Source organism: Rutidosis leptorrhynchoides, chromosome 8, assembly GCF_046630445.1.
Source record: "Rutidosis leptorrhynchoides isolate AG116_Rl617_1_P2 chromosome 8, CSIRO_AGI_Rlap_v1, whole genome shotgun sequence".
Taxonomy (NCBI): Eukaryota; Viridiplantae; Streptophyta; class Magnoliopsida; order Asterales; family Asteraceae; genus Rutidosis; species Rutidosis leptorrhynchoides.
In genome coordinates this window covers 8395247-8404019 of record NC_092340.1, presented here as the reverse complement: position 1 = coordinate 8404019, position 8773 = coordinate 8395247, and the positions used below count along the sequence as shown (strand labels likewise).

General features: G+C 31.9%; 1 pseudogene; it reads left to right on the top strand.

Moving 5' to 3' along the window:
* Window positions 1-5986: 5986 nt before the first annotated feature.
* Window positions 5987-7816, top strand: LOC139864861 (pentatricopeptide repeat-containing protein At2g22410, mitochondrial-like; annotated as a pseudogene).
* The last annotated feature ends 957 nt before the right edge of the window (window positions 7817-8773 follow it).

The following is an 8773-nucleotide window of genomic DNA, read 5'->3' as shown; positions in this document are numbered from 1 at the left end:
GTAAACATTGCATTCTTTTGAAAAGGCACACCATAAATGAATATTTAAATCAAAGGTTTTCGACATCTGATGGTTTCTACATATAGACAATCACCATAAGTAATAGTTTACAACAGTACTTCCGTTGACAATGCAGTCAAAATAAGATACATGGTGATGATTTGGTGAATGCAACGTTTCCTTGAAAAATATGTTATGTAAGACTCCATGCACATAGCTTGTCTAACATCTAAGCAAACAGCGGAAGACTTCTAGGAAACCTGAGAATAAACATGCTAACAAGTGTCAACACAAAGGTTGGTGAGTTCATAGTTTTAATGTTTCGTATAAGCTGTATATAAAGGTGGATCACAAGATTTCAGTTGTTTCATCCGAAACGTTTATCAAAATATTCTACGAAATTGAGCACCCTGGTAACTAAACTTAACGTATATATAATTTGTACCCTTTGTATAATCATCTTAATAATACACGCAAACCAACGTGTACGCTTCTCAAATAGCATACGTCCGTTAAAAGGCTAGTGCTCTAGCTCGGACGGGGATATCAAGCCATATGGATCCATATACTACTACTCGCGCCCACCAGTTCTTATAACTGGCAGTTACTAGTTACCAAAGCTAAGGTATTTTCGGTTCAAACTCGGTGTAGAATTTAGTATGTACTTGTATCCATTGCGTTTAAAATAAAGTGCATGTATTCTCAGCCCAAAAATATAGATTGCAAAAGCAATTAAAAAGGGAGCAAATGAAACACACACTTTATAATTATTGTAAAACAATTATTAAAGCATTTGCATGTATTCTCAGCCCAAAAATGTAAAGGGTAAAAGGGATCATATGAAACTCACCTTAGTAGCATATAAAGTCGTTCACCAAAATGTGATCGAAACTCGGGATATCAAATAACCGTAGTCCTCAACCTAGAGAACATATGTTGGTCAATAAATGTCTATCAAGCTAGGTCAGGTCATAGTGTATCACAATCCTAATGCTCGAGATCGACATACAAAAATTATCCAAAGTCGTTTCAAAAAGTCAATTTTGACAATAGTTCAACAAAACGAGACGTACCTTGTATAAGGATTCATTTACTCGGTTGGTAATATTCAAAAATCCAATTTATAAATCTCGTAAACAAGTTGTTTAAATCTTAATTGCAGATTCAAAAGCAATTTCAATTAACGTCAATCATAATTCAGTTGATCATATCTTTTAATCCGTTTATCGAAACTATTCGATATCTAAATGAAAAGTTATTGATTTTTCGCCAGCTTTCCAAAAACATGTATATCATATACCTTTTGCCAGTAATATATGTATTTAATTCGTGATTCATTATAAACTGTTTAGCGACGAAATTTAGCATACAAGCATGTATAAATATATATACTCGAGCACTAGACATGGATACACAATTAATATATAAAAGATAAAATATGAGTGCTTACGTATCAGTATTGAGATTCAATATTGTAGGAAAGTACGTAGACGTAACAGAGATGATAAACACTAAGTTTGATTCACAAATATACCCCCGAACATTACCCATAACCTCCTTGGCAATAACCCATAATTTCCTTAGCTCTATCCCGCTTGAAAACCATTTTAAAAGTGACACGCTCATGACCTCGTCGTAGTATTTTATGTATAATACTAATTAATAATATTACTACTAAAATATTAAGCTTAATAATAATAATAATAATAATAATAATAATAATAATAATAGTAATAGTAATAGTAATAGTAATAGTAATAGTAATAGTAATAGTAATAGTAATAGTAATAGTAGTAATAATAATAATAATAGTAGTAGTAGTAATAATAATAATAATAATAATAATAATAATAATAATAATAATAATAATAATAATAATAATAATAATAATAATAATAATAATAATAATAATAGAGAAAGAGATCGAGGTTGAGAAAGGAGTGCAGCAGAAACAGAAAAAGCTCGAGCTTAAATAGATGTGGCCTGGAATTCCCTGCCATGCGATCGCATGGCTGGGAAGTGTAATTCCCATGCGATCGCATGGGTAACTTTTCCAGCTCACATGTTTTTGTTTTAACGCTTATCGACATATTATTATATTAATATAATATATATATAATTTAAATTAATTAATTATATATTATATTTTATTCCCGCGCATAGTTGATTTCTAATTTTTGTTCCGATAAGTCGTACGTCGTCACTCGACTTATGTTCCGGTTCCGGTTTTTCGAGTGTCCCTTCGTACGCTGAGAAAACTTGTACATTACATTTTGGGACACGTACCTTAGTCAAAATATAGCCTTAAATTATCCCTAAATTATATCACTCGAAATATAACTTATACATTTGAGTGTTTTGGTCATTTACTTCTATAAATCATCGTCTCGATATTTGTTAAAATACATTTTAAAATAGTGTTTACTGTAGCAAAGGTACTGTAGCAAGTCAATTTTTACTGTAGCAATTCACTGTAGCAAATAGTGATTTTCGAAAACACTGTAGCATTTTGGGTACTGTAGCAATTTGAAAATACTGTAGCAAATTAGTGTTTTACTGGTTCATCTTAAACGCTTTAGTTAACTTATCTAAATATCAATCGAATCAATAAACGAATGTTACTATCGTTTACTAAATAACTTAAAATTATATATATGTATATATCTTTTTAATATACATAAATCAGTTTTTAAATACACATTGGAAGTTATTTATAAATAAATTTTAATAATAAATATTTTAACTTATCATATATATTCAAATAGATACTTAAACCAATAAGTTTAATGTACGGTATCAAACAATTAATACATTGTTACCTTTTCAAGTTATAGTATATATGTATCTATTTACATATAATTGTTCGCGAAACGTCGAAAACAACCGAAGGGTATTTAAATATATAAAAGTAGTTCAAAAATTTTGAGATTCAACTTCATAGACTTTGCTTATCGTGTCGGATATGTTAATCATACAAAGATTAAGTTTAAATTTGGTCAGAAATTTCTGGGTCATCACAATTGTACACTAGCTTGTCGACATATTATTTAATTATATATAATATATATATATATATAATTTATATTAATTATATATATATTATATTATATTCTTGTGCATAGTTGACTTGTAATTTTCGCTCCGTTGTCTCGTGCATTTACGCCCGGTTTATGTCTCGGTTCCGGATTTTCGAGCGTCTTTTTGTACGCTTTAATATCTTGTACTTTATGTTTGGCAACTTGTAATTTGCACAAAAAATTATTTTCCTTAACTCCCAAAATCCGCGCAAGTCTTTAACTCACTTTTAGTGGCACTTTTGAGTGCACTATGGCTTTAGTGGCACTTTTCCAGCTTTAGTGGCACTTTTTCTTCAATTCTTTAATCTTCGTGCTCCGTCTTCGCATTTATTTATTTAAACGATTACAACTTAAAAATAGAATAATTATAACTAAAAACTTTACATATTGGGATGATATTGCGACTAAATATATGTTCGTTTGGAGCAATATCAATTATCACCTAATGATTTCTCATTATCCGAAAAATATGTTGCATATATCCATGCCAATCGGATGAACGATGTTTGTATTTGCATCGAGCTTCGTGTTAAAGGCCACTCCTTAAGACTTCCACCATAGGGATCGTGATGTACATCATGGCTAAGTAGTCATAGGCAACAACTAGCTATATCGTCCGTCAAGGAGAACGGAAGGGTGAAGAGAAAAGTCGGGTACTTGGGAGTATCATTCCGTATGGATGTTACGATAAATAAGTTTAAGGGTGTAGATGAACCGAAAATCAAGCCGAACTCGAGTTTGACTAAGTTCGATTTCAGCTCGTTTAGAATTAAAAAAAAAAATGGAACTCGAGTCATTTCGGGCCTATAATATTGAACTCGAGCTCGACTTGTTTGAAGTTGTATACGTTCGAGGCTTCAAGCTCAACTTGTTTAGTCTTGTTAAATATATTATATTGTGTAATTGAAATATAATAAGTCACTATTGCGATTTTAAGTATGATACTATTGTGAAATTATATTTATATATATTTATATAATTTATCATTAAAAAAAGTTAAATTAATGTATAAAAATGACAAAAGATGGTGTTGGCTCGAGAATACGTTCAAGCTCGATATAAAAAAGTTCAAGTTTGAGCTCGTTTACTAAAAGATCTTCAAAATAGGTCACGAATAACTCGACTTTACACCTTTAGTTTCGATCAACGTCAACTGATGGTTTAAAATCGAAATTGTTAATCAAACCCGGTCAATGTCTAACATTGATCAACATTTTAACATGAATTTCAACTAGAATTTTATAGTTTTTAAACAAAATTAACAACTTTAGACAATTATGTTAAAATTTATGCTTATGTTTATGTTTATTATTTTCTTCTATATTTATACATATAATATTTGAAATTTAATATTTTAATGTATAAAGTACAATCCGATTAATCTCCGAATTTCCGATTATTCTTTCAAAAATCCCGACCAATTAATTTTCGAATAGCGAATTTTGCAACCTTGGTAGCATATACAGAGTGATGATCAATCTAACACTAGAATTGATAAAATCATTATTTTTTGTGTATCGATGAATACAACTCATCAGCAAAGTTGTGAACTTATTAATTCTAGTGTTAAGTTTTATCATCATTTATCAATATAACTAGTTCGGATCCTGCCCGCGCGATGCAGCGGGGGCTTTCGGCCTGTGTATTCATATTTAACGTAGCGTTGTGTATTTACATAGGGGAAAACGGATCATGTCTTAAGCGCCGTTTTAGATGTCGTTGTCTTAAGCGTTTTTTAAAAAGTGTCTATTTCTAACGTAGTTTGTTTCGTTTTGTTCATAAAAAAATTTCGAGTGTAACGGTGTTGTCGGAAAAAATTAACTTGCGGCGAACAGAAAGATACGGGCTGTCGTTGTGTTAAACGTTTTTTAAAAAGTGTCCGTTTCGCGTATAGTTAGTCCCGTTGGGTTCGTGAGACTTTTTCGAGTTGAACGGTGGTCTCGAAAAAATTTAACTCGCACCAAGCGAGAAGATAGGGTCCGTTATAAATTCGGGGGAATTAGTTTCTTTTATTTTAATATTACACTTTCTACCCCTGAGAAAGTGTAAAGTTGAGGGGCTGTTGTGTAAATTGAGCCGAATTTGAGGGACCGATTGTAGTGTGAACACGAACTCAAAACTACAATCCAAATTAACTAAAACTACACCATTAGACATGAGTTTTAGTATGTATGTTTCGTTTTGTTCATAAAAAATTTCGAGTTAAACGGTGTTGTCGGAAACAATTAACTTGCGGCGAACAGAAAGATACGGGCTTTCGTTGTGTTAAGCGTTTTTTAAAAAGTGTCTGTTTCGCGTATAGTTAGTCCCGTTGGGTTCGTGAGACTTTTTCGAGTTGAACGGTGGTCTCGGAAAAATTTAACTCGCACCAAGCGAGAAGATAGGGTCCGTTATAAATTCGGGGGAATTAGTTTCTTTTATTTTAATATTACACTTTCTAACCCTGAGAAAGTGTAAAGTTGAGGGACTGTTGCGTAAATTAAGCCGAATTTGAGGAATCGATTGTAGTGTGAACACGAAATAAAAACTACAATCCAAATTAACTAAAACTACACCATTATTAGACATGAGTTTTAGTATGTAAGGATTAATTAATTAATTAATAATTAATATGAAGTATGATATGATGATTTTTGATCTAAACCACTTTGCAACATTGGACAGCGCGAGTAAAACTGTAGGGACCATTTATGTCTTTTTCTCAACCTAATTTGTATGCCATTTTTTTCAAAATTACCTTTTTCCATTTCCATCTAAGGATAGTAACTGACAGGATATTGATACAAGTGGGGCACTATAATCTATCTCCATATATTTCATTCAAGTGTCCCATCAATGAACCTTTCGTCATTAAGTTATTAACCATGATAGGTCTTTTTACCACTTGATCAACATGTAATTCCAATTAAATGATGAAATTGGTTTTCGTTAAACAACTGCACGCTCGCCTTATAGGAACTCGTTTTAACGCTGGCCCATCATCTATATTTCATGTAATCCAAACGTATTCTCTTCAGCAAAACAATCTGGATAAAGCTGTTACTGTATTTGATCAAATTGAGAGACCCACGTAGCCAATTTGGAACATTATGATCCGATGCTTCTCGCAGAGTGGACGACCTGATTTCGCACTCCAACTGTTTGATAAAATGCGTGACCGAGAATTAATGGGAAACAACCTGACATATATATATTTGTGTTAAAAGCTTGTGGTCGAGTTAAAAATGGTTATTCTGGAGGGGAAGTTCATAGTCATTTATTTAAGATGGGGTTCGACTCGTATCTATATGTTTGTAACTCTTTAATTCATATGTACACTTCATGTGGACAGTTAGAACTTGGGAAGAAGATGTTTGATGAAATGCCTGAGAGAGACTTAGTTTTTTGGAATTCAATGATTTGTGGGTACAACCAATGTAATAGATTTAAGGAGGTTTTACGTCTTTTTAATCATCTGTGCGAGGCGGGCTTTGTACCAGATTCAGTTACCATGGTGAAGGTTATGCTAGCATGTATCAACATTGGTGACAAGGGTCTTGCAGAGTCTATGGGTAAATATGTTAAAGATAATAATATTGTCATTGATGTATACCTTGGAAACACCTTAATTGATATGCCTGGAAAGTATGGTTCAATGAGGTTGGCACAAGAAGTATTTGATCAAATGAAAGAACGAAATATGGTTTCTTGGAATGCTTTGATCTCGGGTTATGCAAAAGCAGGAAACTTGACTAAAGCAAGGAAACTATTTGATCAAATGCCTAAACGGGATGTCATTTCTTGGACTACTATGATCACTGGTTACTCAAAAAGTGATCAGTTCTCTGTTGCAGTGAGACTCTTTCATGACATGATGAAAATGAAAGTTAAACCTGATGAAATCACTATTGCTAGCGTGCTCTCGGCTTGTGCTCGTTTAGGGTCAATCGATATGGGCAATTCCATACATGAATATATTCATAAAAACAACATTAAACAAGACGTGTACATTAAGAACTCTTTAATAGATATGCATTGTAAATGTGGTTCAATAGATAAGGCACTTGAAGTTTTTCAAGGAATGAAAATAAAGGATTCCGTTTCATGGACCTCAGTTTTTTCAGGACTGGCTGTTAACGGAAACGCTGTTAAATCCCTTGAGTTATTTTCCGTAATGTTAACGGAGAATGTTAAACCAACTAACGGAACGTTTGTAGGTGTACTCCTTGCTTGTGCCCATGCTGGCATGGTAGATAAAGGTTTGGAATTTTTTGAGAGTATGAAAAGAGATTTTATATTAAAACCAGAAATGAAACATTACGGTTGTGTGGTTGATATTTTGAGCCGATCGGGGGAGGTTGAACGAGCCTACGAGTTTATATTGAAAATGCCGGTGGACCCAGATGTAATAATATGGAGGATATTATTGGGTTCTTGTAAGCTTCTAGGAAACATGGTTTTAGCTGAAATTGTGACGAATAAGCTTCTTGAATTGGATCCATGTAATAGTGGGAATTATGTATTATCATCAAGTATTTATGCCGGTGCAGAGAGATGGGATGATGCTATGAAAATGAGAAACTTGTTGAATGAAGGTGATGTGTTAAAACCAACTGACTGGAGTTCTTTGCAAGCAAACAGATGAACTACAAAATTAAGGTTATCAAATGTAATTTGCAACATACATACAAATTGATGTTTTATTGTACCTATCGATCCACTAACAAAAGCTGTATCTAAAACACTTGTTATTAACATATATTTGCCCTTACAAATTGTTTCTCTGTTTTTACCTTAATTTTATATCTATACATATACATATACATATATCTATATATATTATTATTTTTAAATGCATCTCATTTCAGGTTCTCCACATGTGTAATCAATTCTGTTGGTTATTAATGCCCAAAACACAACTTATGTTTACACTACTAATAACATATGAACCTATAGGGTCACACACAAAGAGCAGTTATCTACCAAGTATATATTTAAATGTGACTTAAATATGATCAATCATATTTTGTATGATAACATTATTATTTGGATGAAATAATTATGTGCAATGAAGTATCAATATATGCAACATTTAAGATTATGTTATATTTGTTTGACAAATATATATATATATATATATATATATATATATATATATATATATATATATATATATATATATATATATATATATATATATATATATATATATGACAAATATATGTATAAGATTAAAGAGGTGGGTTATGTGTTGGACATCATTACACCCCATCTTTATTAATGGAGAATAGTCATCATCTTATACCATCATTTTGTCTAGCATTTATTGTTTAACTTTTACTTTAATGTTTGTATATGAGTGCAAGAGCACATGATTACTAATAAACATCTTGCAAAATATATACGTACATACATTTTGAAATAGATAAGGAGTAGTACTCTTTGATTTTCTCTAATGAAAAAGAACTTCCAACTACTCTTTTAAGTTTGTTAAAGTGTTTAGTAGTTCAAGTAAGATAGTAAAAGGATAGAAGATTGTTCTTCATCTTTTTCTTATTATTGGTTGATAAGGACTAGCATCCATTTGGTATTGGAACTTTGCTCAAGTGTGGATTACCGATAGAGGGAGACTAATTTGGCTCCTACATTCTAAGCATCTATTTGTTCTCAAGATCAAAGTCTTCAAAGGTTGTAGTCTTTAAACTCACTATTTATTA